Here is a 25673-nt window from a genome sequence, read left to right on the forward strand (position 1 = left end):
CAGATACATTGGGAGTTTCAGAATCATCCTTGGTTCCTGTTTATGCAAAATCGTCACTAGGAAGTGACTGTGTGGTCAAATACCACTTTCGCCAGTTTTGCAGATTTGCCCTTGTGAGGGTGAAGCTGTGTTTTTTGCAGTGACAGAATTTCTTGCAGTATTCTGTAATGGCGTCTGATTCTCTTTCACAGATTGTCACTGAAAAGCTTGACAAGAACAACTTCCAGGCATGGAAGTTTAGAATGACGAATTTCCTTATGGGAAAAGGATATTGGGAATTTGTTGCAGGAAATGAAGAAGAACCAGTTCTTCCTGATGTTCCCAATCAACAACAAATGCAGGCATTTAAAACATGGCATGAGAGAGCCAGGAAAGTTATGTATTGGCTGTCTATCAGTATTTCGGACTCTATGATTGTGCATATTCAGGATGCAAGTACGCCAAAGGAGGCATGGGATACTTTGTCAAAAATGTATAGCACAAATACGCAAGCCAGGAAAATGCAGCTCAAGCAAGAGTTGCATAATGTGCAAAGAGAAAGTATGAGCATCAACGACTACCACATGAAGGTGAAGAAGATTGCAGATGCACTTGCTTCCATTGGGTCGCCAGTGGAAGATGATGATTTAGTTTCCGTGACCTTGAATGGTCTAGGAAAGGATTATGCACAGTTTCGGACATCCATTTCAGTTCGTGAAAGATTTCCTGATTTTGAGGAGTTGATTGCTCTTCTAATTTCTGAGGAACAGAGAAATGGTGGTGCATCTTCTTCAGGAGGAACATCAAAAGAAGCTGTCTTCTACTCAAATGCTGGAAGAGGTAGAGGCAGAGGTAGAGGAGGCCGATTTGGAGGCCGTGGCAGAAATCAGAATATGCAGCAAACTCAAGAAAACCAGTCCTATGGAGGAGGACGTGGTAACTCTAGAGGCAGGGGGAGCCAAAGAGGTCGTGGTGGATGGCAAAGAGGCCAAAATGCAAACAGTAATGTTGAATGCTACTACTGTGGTAAAATGGGTCATATGGCTAAAGACTGCTATAAAAAGCAGAATGACATCATGAATGGAAAACTGCAACAAGGGAATTATGCATCTTCTAGTAGACAGGGTGATGACAGAAATGAGCATTTGTTCATGGTGCAGCACATGAACAATTCTATGACAAGTGCAGAAGAAAGCAATGATGTATGGTATGTTGACTCAGGTGCATCAAACCACATGACAGGTCATGCAGAATGGATGGAGGATGCAAGGAAAATGGAAAAACCAGGATTTGTGGAGACTGGTGATGATACTGCACATCCTATTGTGCAGATTGGAAAAATTCCCTTGTCTATGCAGGGTGGGAAAAAGAAATACCTGTCCGATGTATTTCATGTCCCGAATATTACCAAGAATCTGGTTTCAGTTGGTCAAATGGTTGAACAGGGCTTGCAGGTCAGATTTAATCCTCATGGATGCTTTGTTGAGGATATGAAAAATAAAGGTCGCTTGATAGCAAAAGGAAAGAAGAAGGGCAGAATGTTTACATTGGATGCAGACATGTCTGAATTGAGTGCAGCAATGTTTGCACATGGGACCGGTGTAGTTGCAGATATTGATATCTGGCATAAACGCATTGGTCATGTTAATGTATAACGACTTAAATCAATGCAGGCCCAAAATATTGTTGCAGGATTGCCCAAATTCAAGGTTGCAGAAATGCATAAGGTATGTGAAGCCTGTCAGTTTGGAAAACAGGCAAGGAAACCATTTCCTAGACATGTTCAAGAGAGTGAGAAGCCATTGGAATTAATTCACTCTGATGTGTGGACAACTAAAGCTGCATCTCTTGGAGGCTGTCATTATTTTGTCAGTTTTATTGATGACTATAGCAGAAAAGTTTGGGTGTATTTTATGAAAAAGAAAAGTGAAGTTTTTGGGCATTTCAAAACTCTTAAAGCTATGGTTGAAAAAGAAACAGGCTTGCAGATAAAATGCCTAAGGTCAGATGGAGGGGGAGAGTACCTCTCAAATGAGTTTGCAAAGTTCTTGCAGGAGCATGGCATAAAGCAGCAATATTCATGCAGTTATACCCCACAACAAAATGGAATTGCAGAAAGGAAAAACAGGCATATTGGAGAGGTATCTCGCGCCATGCTCAATGAAAAAGACTTGCCAGATTTTTATTGGGCTGAAGCAGTTGCTACAGCAGTCTACATAATGAACAGGACTCCCACTGCAGCAATACATGGAATGACTCCAGAGGAGAGGTATACTGGTAGGAAACCAGATATTTCTCATTTGAAAATTTTTGGTTGCATTGCCTATGTACATGTGCCAGATGAGCTGAGATCCAAGTTGGATCCAAAAGCTGAGAAGTGCATCTTTATTGGTTACTCTCTGCAGCAAAAAGGGTATAGATGCTATAACCCTTCTACTCGTAAGTTTACAGTGAGCAGAGATGTTGTTTTTGATGAGATGAGTAGCTGGTATAGACCAGTAAATGTGATTGATGATGAAGATGCACAAAATGGTAATGCTACACAGAATTCACAGCAGCAGTCACAAAATATTAGTGGACCTGGAGCGTCCTCTAGCAGTGGTTCACATTCTTCGCCATGGACAGGCAGATTGAGATCAGGAGAATCTTCTCAAAGCAATGCAGATAGTGGTATGCAGGTATCACGAAAAGGAAAAGAGAAGGTTGATCAGCCCATGTTTGATGTGAATGCAGGTCACTCTTATGTGGATGGTGAATCCAGTGGCTCAGAACAGAGCATTGATGATGAGTTGGGTATTCCTTCTATTGTTACACCTGGAGTAAGGAAGACCAGGGATGTTTTGAGAGCACCTGGGAGTGAACCTACTTTGCGCAGGTCTACGAGAGCTAGGTATCCTGTGGATAGGCTGAAATATGATGGATTTACAGCCATTCACTATGCATATATGGTTAAAGTGATACAGGAGCCAGAACCCACTTCTTTTGAGCAAGCCATGGGAAAAGAAAAATGGGAGAAAGCCATGGATGAAGAAATGGATGCCTTGGAAGCAAATGCTACATGGGAATTGGTACCTTTGCCTAAAGGTAAAAATGCAATTGGCTGTAAGTGGGTTTATAAGGTGAAGCACAATGCTGATGGTTCTGTGAACAGATACAAGGCAAGATTAGTAGTCAAGGGGTATGCACAAACATATGGCATTGACTATGAAGAAACATTCAGTCCGGTTGCAAGGATGGCAACCGTAAGAGCAATCATTGCTATGGCTGCATCAAAGGGATGGTCTTTACATCAGATGGATGTAAAGAATGCCTTCTTGCATGGTGATTTGCAAGAAGAGGTCTATATGGAGCAGCCACCAGGTTATGTGCATGCTGTTCATCCTGAGTTTGTTTGCAGGTTGAAGAAAGCCTTGTATGGCTTGAAGCAAGCACCTAGAGCATGGTCTGACAAGATAGGACAGTATCTTGTCACTATTGGCTTTCAGATTTCCAAGGCAGATTTCTCACTTTATGTGAGAAAAACAGAGAAAGGTATTATGCTGCTTGTCATTTATGTTGATGATTTGATTATGACAGGTGACAGTGATGAAGATATCCTTCATGTGAAAATGCTATTGAAGCAGAAGTTTGAGATGAAGGATTTGGGAGAGCTGCGTTATTTCTTGGGCATTGAGGTGATTAGATCACCAAGTGGGATACAGCTCTTGCAGAGGCAGTATGGATTGGACATGCTGTCCAAATATGGGATGACAGGTTGTAAGCCTATTTCAGTTCCTTTGGAGCAAAATGTGAAGCTGAGCACAGATGCAGGTGAGCTTCTAGAAGACCCTACTATGTATAGACGCATAGTAGGAAGTTTGATTTATATGACTATTACCAGGCCAGATTTGAGCTATGCTGTTGGATTGGTAAGTCAGTTTATGCAGGCTCCAAGGAAACCACATTTGGATGCGGCTAGACGCATACTCAGGTATGTGAAGTCCACATTGCAGTATGGACTATTTTATGAGACTGGGGTTCAGATACAGTTGCATGGATACACTGATGCTGATTGGGCTGGTAGTATTTCTGATAGACGATCTACCAGTGGATATGTATTCTCTTTTGGGAGTGCTGCAGTCACTTGGAGCAGCAAGAAACAGCCTACAGTTGCCTTGTCGAGCACAGAGGCTGAGTACAGGGGTGCAGCAATGGCTGCATGTGAGGTAGCTTGGTTGCATAAGCTACTTTATGATATGCATCAGTCTACAGATGGGCCAGTTGTCATTTATTGTGACAACATGAGTAGTATACACTTGGCAAATAACCCAGTCTATCATGCTAGAACAAAGCACATTGAGGTGCATTATCACTATGTGCGAGAGAGGGTTTTACTAGGTCTTATTGATCTAGTTTATGTCAGCACAGAGGATCAGGTAGCTGACATATTCACGAAGGCATTGGGCGCAGAGAAGCTGCGCAAGTTCAGAGACCTGCTTGGTGTGCAGGAATTGGGATTGAGCTCGAGGGGGAGTGTTGAGATATCGAGCTCCACTCGTGATACGCCAGGGTGACCGTTGTATATTTATGTCACCGACTTGTCAGTTGCAGACGCGGTTGGTACACCGCCCCTGAATAATAGCTACACGATAGCTATCCTTATCTACTCTAGTTTGTGGCTCAGTTAGTATGCCACCTTAGTTAGTTGAGTTTGGTTTGAGACCCATATATACAGGGTTCTTCTATTTCTTTGTAGAGAGTTCTTTTGGCTTACACAACTAAGAAGAGGAAAACTGTTTTCAGCCTCCACCCTTGTGTGTCTTCCCCCATTGTGCAAGCAAGAAAGCTTCAAGCGAGACTCCTTCCTTCTCTCCCACAATCTTGACAACCATTCTCTGAGTGCTTGCTTCAAGCCATACAAGGCTTTCTTCAACCTGCAAACAAACTCAGGATGAACAGCATGCACATAACTTGGTGGCTGCTCCATATAGACCTCTTCTTGCAAATCACTATGCAAGAAGGCATTCTTTACATCCATCTAATGTAAAGACTATCCCTTTGATGTAGCCATAGCAATGACTGCTCTTACGGTTGCCATCCTTGCAACCAGACTGAATGTTTCTTCATAATCAATGCCATATGTTTGTGCATACCCCTTGACTACTAATCTTGCCTTATATCTATTCATAGAACCATCTGCATTGTGCTTCACCTTATAAACCCACTTACAACCAATTGCATTCTTATCTTTAGGCAAAGGTACCGATTCCCATGTAGCATTTGCTTCCAAGGAATCCATTTCTTCATCCATGGCTTTCTCCCATTTTTCTTTTTCCATGGCTTGCTCAAAAGAAGTGGGTTCTGTCTGGTTCATGTATCACTTTGACCATATAGGCATAGTGAATGGCTGTAAATCCATCATATTTTAGCCTATCCATAGGATACCTAGCTCTGGTAGACCTGCACAAAGTAGGTGCACTCCCAGATGCTCTCAAAACATCCCTGGTCTTCCTTACTCTAGGTGTAACAATAGAAGGAATACCCAACTCATCATCAATGCTCTGTTCTGAGCCACTGGATTCACCATCCACATAAGAGTGACCTGCATTCACATCAAACATGGGCTGATCTACCTTCTCTTTTCCTTTTCGTGAAACCTGCATACCACTATCTGCATTGCTTTGAGAAGATTCTCCTGATCTCAATCTTCCTGTCCATGGCGAAGAATGTGAACCACTGCTAGAGGACACTCCAGGTCCACTAATATCTTGTGACTACTGCTGTGAATTCTGTGCAGCATTACCAATTTGTGCATCGACATTATCAATCACATTTATTGGTTTATACCAGCTATTCGTCTCATCAAAAACAACATCTCTGCTCACTGTAAACTTACGAGTAGAAGGGTTATAGCATCTATACCCTTTCTGCTCTGTAGAGAGTAACCAATAAATATGCACTTCTCAGCTTTTGGATCCAACTTGGATCTCAACTCATTTGGCACATGAACATAGGCAATGCAACCAAAAATTTTCAAATAAGAAATATCTGGTTTCCTACCAGTATACCTCTTCTCTGGAGTCATGCCATGTATTGCTACAGTGGGAGTCTTATTCATTATGTAGACTGCTATAGCAACTGCTTCAGCCTAGTAAAAATCTGGCAAGTCTTTTTCGTTGAGCATGGCACGAGATACCTCTCCAATATGCCTATTTTTCCTTTCTGCAATTCCATTTTGTTGTGGTACATGACTGCATGAATATTGCTGCTTTATGTCATGCTCCTGCAGGAACCTTGCAAACTCATTTGAGAGGTACTCTCCCCCTCCATCTGACCTTAGGCATTTTATTTGCAGGCCTGTTTCTTTTTCAACCATAGCTTTAAGAGTTTTGAAATGCCCAAACACTTCACTTTTCTTTTTCATAAAATACACCCAAACTTTTCTGCTATAGTCATCAATAAAAGTGACAAAATAATGATAGCCTCCAATAGATGCAGCTTTAGTAGTTCACACATCAGAGTGGATTAATTTCAATGGCTTCTTACTCTCTTGAACATGTCTAGGAAATGGTTTCCTTGCCTGTTTTCCAAATTGATAGGCTTCACATACCTTATGCATTTCTGCAACCTTGAATTTAGGCAATCGTGCAACAATATTTTGGGCTTGCATTGATTTAAGTCGCTGTACATTAACATGACCAATGCGTTTATGCCAGATATCAATATCTGCAACTACACCGGTCCCATGTGCAAACATTGCTGCACTCAATTCAGGCATGTCTGCTTCCAGCGTAAACAATTTGCCTTTCTTATTTCCTTTTGCTATCAAGCGACCTTTATTTTTCATATCCTCAACAAAGCATCCATGAGAATTAAATCTGACCTGCAAGCCCTGCTCAACCATTTGACCAACAGAAACCGTGTTCTTGGTGATATTCGGAACATGAAATACATCCGACAGGTATTTCTTTTTCCCATCCTGCATAGACAAAGGAATTTTTCCAATCTGCACAATAGGATGTGCAGTATCATCACCAATCTCCACAAATCCTGGTTTTCTCATTTTTCTTGCATTCTCCATCCATTCTGCATGACCTGTCATGTGGTTTGATGCACCTGAGTCAACATACCACACATCGTTGCTTTCTTCTGCACTTGTCACAGAATTAGTCATGTGCTGCACCATAAACAAATGCTCATTTTTGTCATCACCCTGTTTACTAGAATATGCATAATTCCCTTGTTGCAATTTTCCATTCATGATGTCATTCTGCTTTTTAAAGCAGTCTTTAGTCATATGATCCATTTTACCACTGTAGTAGCATTCAACATTGCTGTTTGCATTTTGCCCTCTTTGCCATCCACCACGACCTCTTTGACTCCCCCTGCGTCTAAAGTTACCACGTTCTCCTCCATAGGACTGGTTTTCTTGAGTTTGCTGCATATTCTGATTTCTACGATGGCCTCCAGATCGGGCTCCTCTGCCTCTGCCTCTACCTCTTCCAGCATTTGAGTAGAAGAGAGCTTCTTTTGAAGCTCCTCCTGAAGAAGATGCACCACCATTTCTCTGCTCCTCAGAAATTAGAAGAGCAATCAACTCCTCAAAATCAGGAAATCTTTCACGGACGGAAATGGATGTTCAAAACTGTGCATAATCCTTTCCTAGACCATTCAAGGTCACAAAAACTAAATCATCATCTTCCACTGGCGACCCAATGGAAGCAAGTGCATCTGCAATCTTCTTCACCTTGATGTGGTAGTCATTGATGCTCATACTTTCTCTTTGCACATTGTGCAACTCTTGCTTAAGCTGTATTTTCCTGGCTTGTGTATTTGTGCTATACATTTTTGATAGAGTATCCCATGCCTCCTTTGGCATACTTGCATCCTGAATATGCACAATCATAGAGTCTGAAATACTGATAGACAGCCAGTACAAAACTTTTTTGGCTCTCTCATGCTATTCTTTAAATCTTGCATTTGTTGTTGATTGGGAACATCAGGAAGAACTGGTTCTTCTTCATTTCCTGCAACGAATCCCTAATATCCTTTTCCCATAAGGAAATTCGTCATTCTAAACTTCCATGCTTGGAAGTTGTTCTTGTCAAGCTTTTCAGTGACAATGTGTGAAAGAGAATCAGACGCCATTACAGAACACTACAAAAAATTTTGTCACTGCAAAAAACACAGCTTCGGCCTCACAAGGCCAAATCTGCAAAACTGATGAAAGTGGTATTTGACCACACAGTCACTTCCTAGTGACGATTTTACATCAACAGGCAATAAGGATGATTCTGTAATTCCCAATGTCTATGCGCATAGGCATACGATGCAATTTCTATGGTAACTTTTCACCGACTTGTAGAATAGTGGTAGCACAGCAAAAACAGGGCATTTTCCTGAGTGCGTGCGGAAAACTTCCGCCTCCAAAACAGGCCCCGAAATGGCCTCGAATAAAAAAAACTTCATTTTTCTGAGTGCGTGCGGAAAACTTCCTGAGTGCAACTAAGGACTAAAGCCCTCTCCTGTAGCATATACTGCCCTCTTGCTACACTGGGAAGGGCGTCTCAATCTGAGACACTGCACTCTTGAAATTTCTAGCTATGCTACCTACAGAGACTTGCTTCCAAACTCGAAAAATGAAAGCAACACTGGTCCTCTTACCAGAACACTATGAACTTGGTTTACTTTCTTGAGCTCCTTACCATGAACTAGGCTCTAATACCATGTCACGATTGTGGGAGAGAAGAAAGGAGTCTCACTTGTAGCTTTCTTGCTTGCACAATGGGGGAATACACACAAAGGTGGAGACTGAAAACAGTTTTTCTCTTCTTAGTTGTGTAAGCCAAAAGAACTCTAGTACAAAATAAATAGAAGAACCCTATATGTGGGTCTCAAACCAAACTCAACTAACTAAGGTGGCATACTAACTGAGCCACGAACTAGAGTAGATAAGGATAGCTGTCATCTAGCTATTATTCATGGGCGGTGTACCAACCGCATCTGCAGCTAACAAGTCGGTGACATAAATGCACAATGGTCACCCTGGCATATCACGAGTGGAGCTCGATATCTCAACAGTTCATCATCCCAACCCTTTGTCTATAATGCGAAGAATGCATTGCAGTCATAAACATGACTCGAGATACCAAGAACTTGTTCCACGCTTCGTAATTTTGCAAGACAACATTGAAGGTAAGAAAATGTTTGAACAGCAACATTTGCTTTACTTCATCTTATTAAAACTTCATAAAAACAATTCCGCTATTGGTCGGCTCTGATACCAACTGTAATGTGTCCACTAGTAACATCTAGGACACGTCTTAGCAGTCCATCAGAAAGGATGTCTAGAAAGCTCCGCCCCGCACTCCCATGGAATGTTACGGGGTTTGCAATCTAGGACTTTCCCGTCTGCCACGTAGCGGAAGTATTTCGGCTGTTCCCACTTAGGATCGACATGAATTAGGGTTTTCCTTATTGGTCATTTCCTAACAGCAACTAGCATCAAACCCAAGTGAACTACTTTACGAAGAAACGCCAGGTCCGAAGCTAATTCATGTGGCACTTGGTTCAAGGAGAATGGGAAATGAGAGGGCTGCAAAGCTCAACCTCTCTGCCATAAGGCATGTCCTATTCCATTCCCCTAAAACAACATAAATCGGGTTCACTCTTAACTCTAGGTCAAGGCTTTAGTTGTTCGTGTTCTTTGACGATCTTCTTATTGTCCATCACGATTTAAGAAAAGTTCCCAGCCAACCGGGACCACCCATCCGTAGGACGGACCCATGGCCCATCCTCCGCATTTTCCTCAAGTTGTTTTAGTTACTTAATTACCTAACACATAAGTTGGATATGTAACAACCAGCTTCTTTAATTAACTCGTTAGGCACTGGTTCTTTCACGTAATCTTATCACTTGACATAGAAAAACAATGTTAGACGAATTTCTTATTAACAGGTTATCATATCTATCTTTGAAATAGAAAGAGTCCAGCCCGTAGGCTTATCCACAATCCACTCAAAGGCTATCCAGCAATCCACAGGGATTACTATTCCAAGTTTTTGCCCGTAGACTAGTATGCGGGCCTCAAGATCCAATCCCGAGTCACATTAGCCTCTTGTGCAGGACCCGAAAGGTGAGGGATTTATGGCCAGAGCCCCCGCTGATGTAACGTGTCCACTAGAATCATCCCGGACACATCTTAGCAGTCCATCGGAAACGATGTCTAGAAGGCTCCGCCCGGCACTCCCATGGAATGTTACGGGACTTGCGATCTAGGTCTTCCCGCGTCTGCCACGTAGCGGAAGTATCCTGGCCGTTCCCACTTAGGATCGACCTGAATTTGGGTTTTCCTGTTTGGTCGTTAGCTAGCAACAACTAGCGTCAGACCCGAGCGAACTACTTTACGCAGAAACGCCAGGTCCGAAGCGGATTCACGCTGCACTTGGTTCAAGGAGAATGGGAAACGAGAGGAATGCAAGGCTTGACCTCTCTGCCATAAGGCATAGTCCCATTCCGTTCCCCTAAAACAGCGTGAATCGGGTAATAGTTAATTCTAAGTCATCGTTCTCGTTACTTGTTTCGGAGATGACGATCATCCTCTGTTCGTCGAAGACTTTGAGAAAAGTTCCCGGCTAACCGGGACCACCCATCCATAGGACGGACCCATGGTCCATCCTCCGCACTTTCCTCGGTTTGTTTTAGTTATGTAATTACCTACCACATTAGTTTGACATATACAAACAGCTTCTTTGATTAACCCTGTTATGCACTGGTTCCTTCACGTAATCTTATCACAGGACATAAAGAAAACAATGCCAAACAACTTCTTTCTTATCATTTTATCCTTTTATCTTTGAAATACAAGGAGTTCCTGCCCGTAGGCGTATTCATAATCCGCCCGAAGGCTATCCAATAATCCACCAGGGATCACTAATCCAAGCTTCCGCCTGTAGACTAGTATGCGGGCCTCGAGATCCAATCCCGAGTCACGTTAGCCTCTTGTGCAGGACCCGGAAGGCGAGGGATTTACGGCCAGAGCCCCCCCTGGCACCCAAGCGTCCTCCTGCTCCAAGTAGAACTCAATGGAGAGACCTCTCGCGGCGGGTTCGGTCCACGTTCCCGGCACGGCTAACAACCCCCTTGGTTAGGGTCAGGCAGGCAGTCGGGGGTAACTGAAGCTGCCTCTCCCTTCAGGCCTTCAACCTGAAGTATTTAGATTTCTTCTCATCCTTTAGTTCATTGAGCAAACAATGCAAACAGTGCTTTCTAAACTGTTACAAGCACCATCAATTTCCAGTGATCGTTTAGCTGGCAAACTGTTAAGGAGTGACTCCTTTTCTCCGAATGCAACCCGCATTCGCTCCGGAATCAATTGCAACTTGGTAAGATTCCTATCATTCTTGGGTTAGGGTCATACCCTACCAATACTTTAGGTTTTGTTGTGGTAGGTTCTAGCGACCATGTCGCTTTAGTTTATTGTCTGGTCATTTGCTTCAAGGCAAATACCTAACTTTCCTTTTCCTTGGCAATTATCCCCCAAGAAAAGTGAGTAACAGGATGATTACTCATCCTCTTGTAAGTTAAATTCTTTCAATAACTTGCCAACCTCATTTCGAGAGATGACAAAACTCTCTTGTGGACAAATCTCAAGTCTATACGATGTTGCAACCTTTTTGCACATGTGTTGCATCATTCCACGGGATCATTCCACCCATTGAATGGCGTCCTCCGGCCACGGAATTACCTCTAGCCGAGTAGCAGGGTTTAGGGTATCCTCCAACCCATTCCTAATTATGTTGTCCCATGGTCCTAGAAATTTGCAACTCCGTCGGAGTTTCATCATTAGAACGAATGATCCTTAGGATAAAACCTTAGATCATTTTATGCATGAACATCCAATTGATTCAACATTTCGTGAACGTGTGTAAGATCTTTGGGTTTGCGGGTTTAGACTTGGCAACAAGTGTAAAACTAGGTCGAATTCTTATTGCACTTGGCACTTGGGATACCTATCATATCGACTGAGCCATGCCCATATGAATCCCTTGTGTTTTAGGTTACTTAGACAACTCAATATACTTGTATCGCGACAAGGATGAACCTTCTAAAGGTAATAAACTAAATCTAATGGAGAACAATAGTTACAACTACACCAATACGCGTAAACATGCGATTTATTGCTTCTACGCATCACATGGTTCACGATAATTTATCTTTCCTTGGTGTAGCAAAAATGCATGATAATCTGGATACTAACTTTTCCTAAGACCTATTAATCATGCCTACAACCTTGTAGTCTATACTTTCGAATCTTATGCTTTGACGAACCATGCAACCTTTCCTAAATGCGGCTTCTGATGAATGACATCTTCGCATGATGACTATGCAATACGCAACATTCTCCTAGCTATAATGTAGTTAACGAAGTTTATACCAAAGTAAAGCTAGTGTTAACTCATTCCATTTTACATGCTATTTGCAAGTCCATAAGATCATTTTCGTACTCTATTATTTCTTTTCGGATAATATCTTATGGGTGTTAACCTTTCCTCATGAAATCATTACGAGGAGGATGTTACCTAACATGCGGCACACGCTTATTCCTACCATGTCTAGGACAAAAGAGAATGCACTTATAAATTCCATTTCTTTGCCCTAAGTTTAGGCTCATTACATTGATAATGTACCAAAAAAAACTACATGCAACTAGTCTTCTAAGGTGGATAACTCGTTTCAAATTCATGACATATTTCAATCTTGCCTAATGTTTCAAGAGATACTTTATCAAATGTATTTTTTTCCAATTTCCACATGCATTAAAATTAAGCGTAAAAATGCAATTCCCTTTATAAACTAAGCGCGCCTAATCATTTCTTTATGCGAAAATAACTCGAAAGAACCTGGACTTGAGGGCTCGGGGAGATATCCACTTGTATACTCGGAGATGAACCTCCCGCGGTCGCACCTTGTGATCTTTTTGGGGCCATCGTAGGCATAGATTCGGCTTCTGATTTGCCTTTGTGGTCTACAAATTAACTTGCCTCGGAATGCAGCCTTCCGACTTTTGCCTTTTTCCTCGTATGCGGAAGATTCCTTTGCGGGATGGCGCTTGCGGAAAAAGGGCTTTAAAGTCTTTTTGCGAAAAGCCTTTTTCGATGGGTCTAGTGGGGGTCCTTACGGGCTTCACCTTCCCCTCTTCAAAGTCCCGGGGAGGGGGTATGAATGGGCCTTTGGGGAGATGTCGTGGGAAGGGGGGTTAAGGAAGCCCCCTTAGAAGCTTCCTAGAGAAGCTTCTAAGAAGCTTCTGTCAGCACGTGGCCACGTTGGGGGGGGGTCGTGATCCAGGCGGCGGCGGTCTGTGGCAGTCAGGCGGGCGGCGGTGGCGGCTAGCGGACTGGGCGGACTGCACGGCGGCTCCCTCTGCACGGCGTCCTCTTCTCCACGGCGCCCTTCCTCAACACGGCGACCTTCCCCAGCTCGTCCAGCACGTCCGGCACCTCCCTTCACGTCCGGCCGTCCTCCAGCACGTCTGTCTTCTGCCGCCATCTCCTCCTTTTTCTTCCCCCCCCCAAGAGGGGGTTCTTATAGTCCAAGGAGGGGGAGAGGGGACCTCCCCACGTGGCCCGTTGCATGGCTCTCTCCCTCCACCTACCCATGTTCCCCTTACTAGCCCATCCCTTTCCCCCAGCCACACATCGGCTGGGGAAGATAATAAAAAAATTTGCAATTACCTTATCCTCTTGACCTCTTCCCAAGAGGCTGTTTTCCCGCGGATATGCAGGTTTGAATCCCCGGCCTTATTTTCCCAAGGTGGAGTGTCTCCATTTCCCGCGTGTGGTTATATATTAGCTGCTGACACTAGTGATAATCTTTGCACGAGATTTACACGACGTGCGGGAAGTCAATATTTACAGCATGCAGTGTGCGGAAATATTACATTCTCTCCCCCTTAGAAGAATCGAGATGTCCTCATCTCGAGAAAAACTGGGGATATTGAAGACTGAGAGAGCTTTCATCCATCCAAGTAGCATCCTCTTCGGGATTATCTTTCCACTGGACGAGGCATTCTCTCAAGGTTCTAGATCTCAACTGTCTCTCCCTGACATCAAAAATCTTTTCCGGTCTTAGTTCAAGGACTCCTTGACTAGCCATTACAATTTGTTGGTCATCAAGTACATGATTTGGGTTGGGTACATATTTTTTTTAAGAGACTAATATGGAATACATTGTGAACTTTTAGGTTATCCGGAAGTTGCAATTTATAAGCATTGGGTCCTAGGCATTTGAGGATTTTATACGGTCCACAATACCTTGGACTTAGCTTCTTGCATTCTCCTAGAGATAAAGAACTCTTTTTCGGCCGTACACGAATGAAGACCATGTCTCCTTCTCCGAAGACCCTCTCTTGGCGTTTCAAATCCGCATATGCCTTTTGTCTATCTTTGGCTGCTTGTATATCTTGTCTTATTGACCTTATTTGGTCATCCATGTCCTCCAACATTTGTCTTGAAGCTTCCACCCTTAGGGTAGGATTAGAAAAATTTAGGGGACTTCGACAATCATGACCATACAATGCCTGAAAAGGCGTCATTTGAATGCTCTGCTTGTAAGAAGCATTGTAAGCAAATTCTACTAACGGCAAGTATTGAATTCACCTCTTCGGCTCTCGACAGCGGTAAGCCCTAAGCATATCCTCAATGATTTGATTTACTCGTTCTGTTTGTCCATCTGTTTGGGGATGGTAGGCAATGCTAAAACAGAGTTGGGTCCCAATAGCTTCAAAGATAGCTTTCCAGAAATGTGAAGTGAAAAGAGAATCTCGATCGCTAATGATCCTTCTAGGTAACCCATGTAGCTTGAATATTTCTTTGATAAACACTCTAGCAATGTCGGAGGCTTTATAGTTTGTTTTTACTCGAATCAGGTGTGCAACCTTAGTAAGCATGCCAACTACAACCATAATGGAGTTGTATCCTCCTTGGACTTGGGGTAAGCCCACCACAAAATCCATACTCATGAATTCCCATTTCATTTGGGGAATGTCAAGTGGTTGTAATTTCCCTGGCATCATGACATGTTCAGCCTTGATATGTTGGCAAGACAAACATTCAGTGACATATTTGAGGACGTCACCTTTGAGCCTCTCCCAATGATAGCTCTTCCTGACTGTATTGAGAGTTTTTGCATAGCCAGGATGTCCTGCGAAAGGGGAGTCATGAGCTTCCCACAATATCTTCTGCTTAAGTGACTGGCTTGCTGGTATACATAGCCTTGTTCTATAGTAAATAAGTCCATTGTCAACAGAAAATTCATGATACTTGGCCTGTAACTTCAAATTCTGATCCTTGGTAGATATTTCTTTTATCATTGCTTGGTAGGCTAAGTCATGGCTTGCTTCCTCTTTAGCTAGTTCGAGTATAGGGTTGCTTGGCATGGACGCCTCTGTAGCTAGAGATCTAGCTATTGATAGATTTTGCAAGATTAGTGAATTAAGGAATGCCTTGCGATTGAGTGCATCAACAACTACATTCTCTTTCCCTGGTCGATACTTGATTTCAAAATCATATTCCTCCAATATTTCAATCCATCGACGTTGCCTCATGTTGAGCTCGTTCTGGGTAAAAATCCATTTGAGACTCTTATGATCGGTTACTAGAGTGAACTTATTTCCCAACAGATAGTGTCTCCAAAGCTTTAGAGCATGGATGACAGCTAATAACTCCAGATCATGAGTGGCATAATTCTTTTCGTGACTCTTCAATTTCCTTGAAGAATATGCTACTGGATGACCTTCCTGCATAAGAACACACCCCAAGGCAAGAATGCTGGCATCAGTTACTACTTCGAACTCCTTATTGAGATCAGGAAGTTTCAGAATAGGTGCTGATACCAAACATTTCTTCAATTGGTCGAAGCTATTTTGTTCGGGAGTAGACCATGTAATAGAAGTTTGCTTCTTTAATAAGTCGGTAAGAGGTGCTGCAAATCAAGCATAGTTTTTGATAAAGATCCTATACCATCCTGTCAAGCCAAGAAAACTACGTATCTCTTTGACAGATACAAGCACATCTCTGACTTTGGCTGGATCTACTGATATTCCTTCTGATGATACTATGAATCCTAGATATTCAATCTGACGTTTGAAGAATGCACACTTCTTTTTGCATACAGCTTATGAGACCTCATTGTCTCCAACACAATCCGTAGTTGAGGTTCATGATCTTCTTCCTGTTTAGAATAGACTAAAATGTCGTCGAAGAAGACAAGCACGAAATCATCAAGGTATGGTCTAAAAATATCCTGCATTAATCTATTGAAGGTGGCAGGTGCATTTGTAAGCCCGAATGACATAACCAAGAATTCAAAGTGCCCATATCTTGTATTGAAGGCCGTTTTTGGAATATCCTCATCCTTGATCCTGATTTGATAGTAACCTGACCTGAGATCAATTTTGGAGAAGATCTTTGCACCTTGAAGGCGATCAAGAAGCCCATCTATTCTAGGAATAGGATACTTATTCTTGACTGTTGATTGATTCAACCCACGGTAATCAATACCTAGCCGAAGTGTCCCATCTTTCTTTTTCTGGAATAGGACTGGAGCTCCCCATGGTGAATTGCTAGGCCGGATGTAGCCTTGGTTTAACAGTTGCTTGAGTTGTTCCTTCAACTCAATAGCTTCCGATATAGACATTCTATAGGGTCTCTTCGCAATTGGCGCAGCTCCTATTACTAGCTTGATCTCATGATCTACTTCTCTTTAAAGCGGGAGTTCTGTTAACTCTTCAGAACTACGTCCACGTATTCCTTCAGCCAAGTGACCAATTCACTTTACTACTTTTATCAATATTCACAGTCAAGACAATCGGGAAAAAGTTTTATTCTATTCATATCAGCATAGCCCTTTCATGGTATAATTATTTCTTGGGCCGATGGAACAAGTTAATACATTAATTCGAGGAGAATAAGATGTTGTTGCATTCAGCTACAGGAACTGAGTAGTAGTACGGATTGGGGTCATCGATCTTCAGGAATCGGTAGTTCATTGGAAGATTAGGGTATCTTTTCCTTTGATATCCATTCTTCTCATGACGTCCCAAAACCTTGATTCGGTCAGCAGGGATTCTTTGAATTACTTCTCCGTACACTTACTTATTCTGGTTAACCCTTCGACCTCCAACCTGTAGAGTCGTGTTTGCGTGAGCCTCAACAAAGATGAACAGCTTTACGATCTTCAAATCTTCCATCCACTTGATTCTCTTCAAGTTAATTTGAAGGTACGCAGGTCGATAGGCAGTTATGTAATAGATCCCTGAAACACCCATCCATCTCTGTTCCACGTACACAGGCGATGGATTGTAAATGCGGTCTAAGATGTTCATCATCTCAACCCTTTGTCGATAATTTGTGGAATGCATCGCGGTCATAAACATGACTCGGAACACTAAGAACCTGTTCCATGCTTCATAATTCTGGAAGACAGTAATCAAAGTAAGGAAATGTTTGGGACACAACATTTGCTTTACTTCTTCTTATTAAAATTTCCTACAAACAAGTCCTTTGTTGGTTTGCTCTGATACCAACTGTAACGTGTCCATTAGAATCATCCCGGACACGTCTTAGCAGTCCATCGGGAAGGATGTCTAGAAGGCTCCGCCCGGCACTCCCATGGAATGTTACGGGACTTGCGATCTAGGTCTTCCCGCGTCTGCCACGTAGCGGAAGTATCCTGGCCGTTCCCACTTAGGATCGACCTGAATTTGGGTTTTCCTGTTTGGTCGTTAGCTAGCAACAACTAGCGTCAGACCCGAGCGAACTACTTTCCGCAGAAACGCCAGGTCCGAAGCGGATTCACGCTGCACTTGGTTCAAGGAGAATGGGAAACGAGAGGAATGCAAGGCTTGACCTCTCTGCCATAAGGCATAGTCCCATTCCGTTCCCCTAAAACAGCGTGAATCGGGTAATAGTTAATTCTAAGTCATCGTTCTCGTTACTTGTTTCGGAGATGACGATCATCCTCTGTTCGTCGAAGACTTTGAGAAAAGTTCCCGGCTAACCGGGACCACCCATCCATAGGACGGACCCATGGTCCATCCTCCGCACTTTTCTCGGTTTGTTTTAGTTATGTAATTACCTACCACATTAGTTTGACATATACAAACAGCTTCTTTGATTAACCCTGTTATGCACTGGTTCCTTCACGTAATCTTATCACAGGACATAAAGAAAACAATGCCAAACAACTTCTTTCTTATCATTTTATCCTTTTATCTTTGAAATACAAGGAGTTCCTGCCCGTAGGCGTATTCATAATCCGCACGAAGGCTATCCAATAATCCACCAGGGATCACTAATCCAAGCTTCCGCCCGTAGACTAGTATGCGGGCCTCGAGATCCAATCCCGAGTCACGTTAGCCTCTTGTGCAGGACCCGGAAGGCGAGGGATTTACGGCCAGAGCCCCCCCTGGCACCCAAGCGTCCTCCTGCTCCAAGTAGAACTCAATGGAGAGACCTCTCGCGGCGGGTTCGGTCCACGTTCCCGGCGCGGCTAACAACCCCCTTGGTTAGGGTCAGGCAGGCAGTCGGGGGTAACTGAAGCTGCCTCTCCCTTCAGGCCTTCAACCTGAAGTATTTAGATTTCTTCTCATCCTTTAGTTCATTGAGCAAACAATGCAAACAGTGCTTTCTAAACTGTTACAAGCACCATCAATTTCCAGTGATCGTTTAGCTGGCAAACTGTTAAGGAGTGACTCCTTTTCTCCGAATGCAACCCGCATTCGCTCCGGAATCAATTGCAACTTGGTAAGATTCCTATCATTCTTGGGTTAGGGTCATACCCTACCAATACTTTAGGTTTTGTTGTGGTAGGTTCCAGCGACCATGTCGCTTTAGTTTATTGTCTGGTCATTTGCTTCAAGGCAAATACCTAACTTTCCTTTTCCTTGGCAATTATCCCCCAAGAAAAGTGAGTAACAGGATGATTACTCATCCTCTTGTAAGTTAAATTCTTTCAATAACTTGCCAACCTCATTTCGAGAGATGACAAAACTCTCTTGTGGACAAATCTCAAGTCTATACGATGTTGCAACCTTTTTGCACATGTGTTGCATCATTCCACGGGATCATTCCACCCATTGAATGGCGTCCTCCGGCCACGGAATTACCTCTAGCCGAGTAGCAGGGTTTAGGGTATCCTCCAACCCATTCCTAATTATGTTGTCCCATGGTCCTAGAAATTTGCAACTCCGTCGGAGTTTCATCATTAGAACGAATGATCCTTAGGATAAAACCTTAGATCATTTTATGCATGAACATCCAATTGATTCAACATTTCGTGAACGTGTGTAAGATCTTTGGGTTTGCGGGTTTAGACTTGGCAACAAGTGTAAAACTAGGTCGAATTCTTATTGCACTTGGCACTTGGGATACCTATCATATCGACTGAGCCATGCCCATATGAATCCCTTGTGTTTTAGGTTACTTAGACAACTCAATATACTTGTATTGCGACAAGGATGAACCTTCTAAAGGTAATAAACTAAATGTAATGGAGAACAATAGTTACAACTACACCAATACGCGTAAACATGCGATTTATTGCTTCTACGCATCACATGGTTCACGATAATTTTATCTTTCCTTGGTGTAGCAAAAATGCATGATAATCTGGATACTAACTTTTCCTAAGACCTATTAATCATGCCTACAACCTTGTAGTCTATACTTTCGAATATTATGCTTTGACGAACCATGAAACCTTTCCTAAATGCGGCTTCTCATGAATGACGTCTTCGCATGATGACTATGCAATACGCAACATTCTCCTAGCTATAATGTAGTTAACGAAGTTTATACCAAACTAAAGCTAGTGTTAACTCATTCCATTTTACATGCTATTTGCAGGTCCATAAGATCATTTTCGTACTCTATTATTTCTTTTCGGATAATATCTTATGGGTGTTAACCTTTCCTCATGAAATCATTACGAGGAGGATGTTACCTAACATGCGGCACACGCTTATTCCTACCATGTCTAGGACGAAAGAGAATGCACTTATAAATTCCATTTCTTTGCCCTAAGTTTAGGCTCATTACTTTGATAATGTACCAAAAAAAACTACATGCAACTAGTCTTCTAAGGTGGATAACTCGTTTCAAATTCATGACATATTTCAATCTTGCCTAATGTTTCAAGAGATACTTTATCAAATGTATTTTTTTCCAATTTCCACATGCATTAAAATTAAGTGTAAAAATGCAATTCCCTTTATGAACTAAGCGCGCCTAATCATTTCTTTATGCGAAAATAACTCGAAAGAACCTGGACTTGAGGGCTCGGGGAGATATCCACTTGTATACTCGGAGATGAACCTCCCGCGGTCGCACCTTGTGATCTTTTTGGGGCCATCGTAGGCGTAGACTCGGCTTCTGATTTGCCTTTGTGGTCTACAAATTAACTTGCCTCGGAATGCAGCCTTCCGACTTTTGCCTTTTTCCTCGTATGCGGAAGATTCCTTTGCGGGATGGCGCTTGCGGAAAAAGGGCTTTAAAGTCTTTTTGCGAAAAGCCTTTTTCGATGGGTCTAGTGGGGGTCCTTACGGGCTTCACCTTCCCCTCTTCAAAGTCCCGGGGAGGGGGTATGAATGGGCCTTTGGGGAGATGTCGTGGGAAGGGGGGTTAAGGAAGCCCCCTTAGAAGCTTCCTAGAGAAGCTTCTAAGAAGCTTCTGTCAGCACGTGGCCACGTTGGGGGGGGGGGTCGTGATCCAGGCGGCGGCGGTCTGTGGCAGTCAGGCGGGCGGCGGTGGCGGCTAGCGGACTAGGCGGACTGCACGGCGACTCCCTCTGCACGGCGTCCTCTTCTCCACGGCGCCCTTCCTCAACACGGCGACCTTCCCCAGCTCGTCCAGCACGTCCGGCACCTCCCTTCACGTCCGGCCGTCCTCCAGCACGTCCGTCTTCTGCCGCCATCTCCTCCTTTTTCTTCCCCCCCCCCCCCCCCCAAGAGGGGGTTCTTATAGTCCAACGAGGGGGAGAGGGGACCTCCCCACGTGGCCCGTTGCATGGCTCTCTCCCTCCACCTACCCATGTTCCCCTTACTAGCCCATCCCTTTCCCCCAGCCACACATCGGCTGGGGAAGATAATAAAAAAATTTGCAATTACCTTATCCTCTTGACCTCTTCCCAAGAGGCTGTTTTCCCGCGGCTATGCAGGTTTGAATCCCCGGACTTATTTTCTCAAGGTGGAGTGTCTCCATTTCCCGCGTGTGGTTATAGATTAGCTGCTGACACTAGTGATAATCTTTGCACGAGATTTACACGACGTGCGGAAAGTCAATATTTACAGCACGCAGTGTGCGGAAATATTACATTCTCTCCCCCTTAGAAGAATCGAGATGTCCTCATCTCGAGAAAAACTGGGGATATTGAAGACTGAGAGAGCTTTCATCCATCCAGGTAGCATCCTCTTCGGGATAATCTTTCCACTGGACGAGGTATTCTCTCAAGGTTCTAGATCTCAACTGTCTCTCCCTGACATCAAAAATCTTTTCCGGTCTTAGTTCAAGGACTCCTTGACTAGCCATTACAATTTGTTGGTCATCAAGTACATGATTTGGGTTGGGTACATATTTTTTTTAAGAGACTAATATGGAATACATTGTGAACTGTTAGGTTATCCGGAAGTTGCAATTTATAAGCATTAGGTCCTAGGCATTTGAGGATTTTATACGGTCCACAATACCTTGGACTTAGCTTCTTGCATTCTCCTAGAGATAAAGAACTCTTTTTCGGCCGTACACGAATGAAGACCATGTCTTCTTCTCCGAAGACCCTCTCTTGGCGTTTCAAATCCGCATATGCCTTTTGTCTATCTTTGGCTGCTTGTATATCTTGTCTTATTGACCTTATTTGGTCATCCATGTCCTCCAACATTTGTCTTGAAGCTTCCACCCTTAGGGTAGGATTAGAAAAATTTAGGGGACTTCGACAATCATGACCATACAATGCCTGAAAAGGCGTCATTTGAATGCTCTGCTGGTAAGAAGCATTGTAAGCAAATTCTACTAACGGCAAGTATTGAATTCACCTCTTCGGCTCTCGACAGCGGTAAGCCCTAAGCATATCCTCAATGATTTGATTTACTCGTTCTGTTTGTCCATCTGTTTGGGGATGGTAGGCAGTGCTAAAACAGAGTTGGGTCCCAATAGCTTCAAAGATAGCTTTCCAGAAATGTGAAGTGAAAAGAGAATCTCGATTGCTAATGATCCTTCTAGGTAACCCATGTAGCTTGAATATTTCTTTGATAAACACTCTAGCAATGTCGGAGGCTTTATAGTTTGTTTTTACTGGAATCAGGTGTGCAACCTTAGTAAGCATGTCAACTACAACCATAATGGAGTTGTATCCTCCTTGGACTTGGGGTAAGCCCACCACAAAATCCATACTCATGAATTCCCATTTCATTTGGGGAATGTCAATGGCATCATGACATGTTCAGCCTTGATACGTTGGCAAGACAAACATTCAGTGACATATTTGAGGACGTCACCTTTGAGCCTCTCCCAATGATAGCTCTTCCTGACTGTATTGAGAGTTTTTGCATAGCCAGGATGTCCTGCGAAAGGGGAGTCATGAGCTTCCCACAATATCTTCTGCTTAAGTGACTGGCTTGCTGGTATACATAGCCTTGTTCTATAGTAAATAAGTCCATTGTCAACAGAAAATTCATGATACTTGACCTGTAACATCAAATTTTGATCCTTGGTAGATATTTCTTTTATCATTGCTTGGTAGGCTAAGTCATGGCTTGCTTCCTCTTTAGCTAGTTCGAGTATAGGGTTGCTTGGCATGGACACCTCTGTAGCTAGAGATCTAGCTATTGATAGATTTTGCAAGATTAGTGAATTAAGGAATGCCTTGCGATTGAGTGCATCAACAACTACATTCTCTTTCCCTGGTCGATACTTGATTTCAAAATCATATTCCTCCAATATTTCAATCCATCGACGTTGCCTCATGTTGAGCTCGTTCTGGGTAAAAATCCATTTGAGACTCTTATGATCGGTTACTAGAGTGAACTTATTTCCCAACAGATAGTGTCTCCAAAGCTTTAGAGCATGGATGACAGCTAATAACTCCAGATCATGAGTGGCATAATTCTTTTCGTGACTCTTCAATTTCCTTGAAGAATATGCTACTGGATGACCTTCCTGCATAAGAACACACCCCAAGGCAAGAATGCTGGCATCAGTTACTACTTCGAACTCCTTATTGAGATCAGGAAGTTTCAGAATAGGTGCTGATACCAAACATTTCTTCAATTGGTCGAAGCTATTTTGTTCGGGAGTAGACCATGTAATAGAAGTCTGCTTCTTTAATAAGTCGGTAAGAGGTGCTGCAAATCAAGCATAGTTTTTGATAAAGATCCTATACCATCCTGTCAAGCCAAGAAAACTACGTATCTCTTTGACAGATACAAGCACATCTCTGACTTTGGCTGGATCTACTAATATTCCTTCTGATGATACTATGAATCCTAGATATTCAATCTGACGTTTGAAGAATGCACACTTCTTTTTGCATACAGCTTATGAGACCTCATTGTCTCCAACACAATCCGTAGTTGAGGTTCATGATCTTCTTCTTGTTTAGAATAAACTAAAATGTCGTCGAAGAAGACAAGCACGAAATCATCAAGGTATGGTCTAAAAATATCCTGCATTAATCTATTGAAGGTGGCAGGTGCATTTGTAAGCCCGAATGACATAACCAAGAATTCAAAGTGCCCATATCTTGTATTGAAGGCCGTTTTTGGAATATCCTCATCCTTGATCCTGATTTGATAGTAACCTGACCTGAGATCAATTTTGGAGAAGATCTTTGCACCTTGAAGGCGATCAAGAAGCCCATCTATTCTAGGAATAGGATACTTATTCTTGACTGTTGATTGATTCAACCCACGGTAATCAATACCTAGCCGAAGTGTCCCATCTTTCTTTTTCTGGAATAGGACTGGAGCTCCCCATGGTGAATTGCTAGGCCGGATGTAGCCTTGGTTTAACAGTTGCTTGAGTTGTTCCTTCAACTCAATAGCTTCCGATATAGACATTCTATAGGGTCTCTTCGCAATTGGCGCAGCTCCTATTACTAGCTTGATCTCATGATCTACTTCTCTTTAAAGCGGGAGTTCTGTTAACTCTTCAGAACTACGTCCACGTATTCCTTCAGCCAAGTGACCAATTCACTTTACTACTTTTATCAATATTCACAGTCAAGACAATCGGGAAAAAGTTTTATTCTATTCATATCAGCATAGCCCTTTCATGGTATAATTATTTCTTGGGCCGATGGAACAAGTTAATACATTAATTCGAGGAGAATAAGATGTTGTTGCATTCAGCTACAGGAACTGAGTAGTAGTACGGATTGGGGTCATCGATCTTCAGGAATCGGTAGTTCATTGGAAGATTAGGGTATCTTTTCCTTTGATATCCATTCTTCTCATGACGTCCCAAAACCTTGATTCGGTCAGCAGGGATTCTTTGAATTACTTCTCCGTACACTTACTTATTCTGGTTAACCCTTCGACCTCCAACCTGTAGAGTCGTGTTTGCGTGAGCCTCAACAAAGATGAACAGCTTTACGATCTTCAAATCTTCCATCCACTTGATTCTCTTCAAGTTAATTTGAAGGTACGCAGGTCGATAGGCAGTTATGTAATAGATCCCTGAAACACCCATCCATCTCTGTTCCACGTACACAGGCGATGGATTGTAAATGCGGTCTAAGATGTTCATCATCTCAACCCTTTGTCGATAATTTGTGGAATGCATCGCGGTCATAAACATGACTCGGAACACTAAGAACCTGTTCCATGCTTCATAATTCTGGAAGACAGTAATCAAAGTAAGGAAATGTTTGGGACACAACATTTGCTTTACTTCTTCTTATTAAAATTTCCTACAAACAAGTCCTTTGTTGGTTTGCTCTGATACCAACTGTAACGTGTCCATTAGAATCATCCCGGACACGTCTTAGCAGTCCATCGGGAAGGATGTCTAGAAGGCTCCGCCCGGCACTCCCATGGAATGTTACGGGACTTGCGATCTAGGTCTTCCCACGTCTGCCACGTAGCGGAAGTATCCTGGCCGTTCCCACTTAGGATCGACCTGAATTTGGGTTTTCCTGTTTGGTCGTTAGCTAGCAACAACTAGCGTCAGACCCGAGCGAACTACTTTCCGCAGAAACGCCAGGTCCGAAGCGGATTCACGCTGCACTTGGTTCAAGGAGAATGGGAAACGAGAGGAATGCAAGGCTTGACCTCTCTGCCATAAGGCATAGTCCCATTCCGTTCCCCTAAAACAGCGTGAATCGGGTAATAGTTAATTCTAAGTCATCGTTCTCGTTACTTGTTTCGGAGATGACGATCATCCTCTGTTCGTCGAAGACTTTGAGAAAAGTTCCCGGCTAACCGGGACCACCCATCCATAGGACGGACCCATGGTCCATCCTCCGCACTTTCCTCGGTTTGTTTTAGTTATGTAATTACCTACCACATTAGTTTGACATATACAAACAGCTTCTTTGATTAACCCTGTTATGCACTGGTTCCTTCACGTAATCTTATCACAGGACATAAAGAAAACAATGCCAAACAACTTCTTTCTTATCATTTTATCCTTTTATCTTTGAAATACAAGGAGTTCCTGCCCGTA

The sequence above is a fragment of the Lygodium microphyllum genome, chromosome 19 (genome assembly GCF_053477565.2).
Source record: "Lygodium microphyllum isolate KBCC chromosome 19, Lygodium_microphyllum_v1.1.10, whole genome shotgun sequence".
Taxonomy (NCBI): Eukaryota; Viridiplantae; Streptophyta; class Polypodiopsida; order Schizaeales; family Lygodiaceae; genus Lygodium; species Lygodium microphyllum.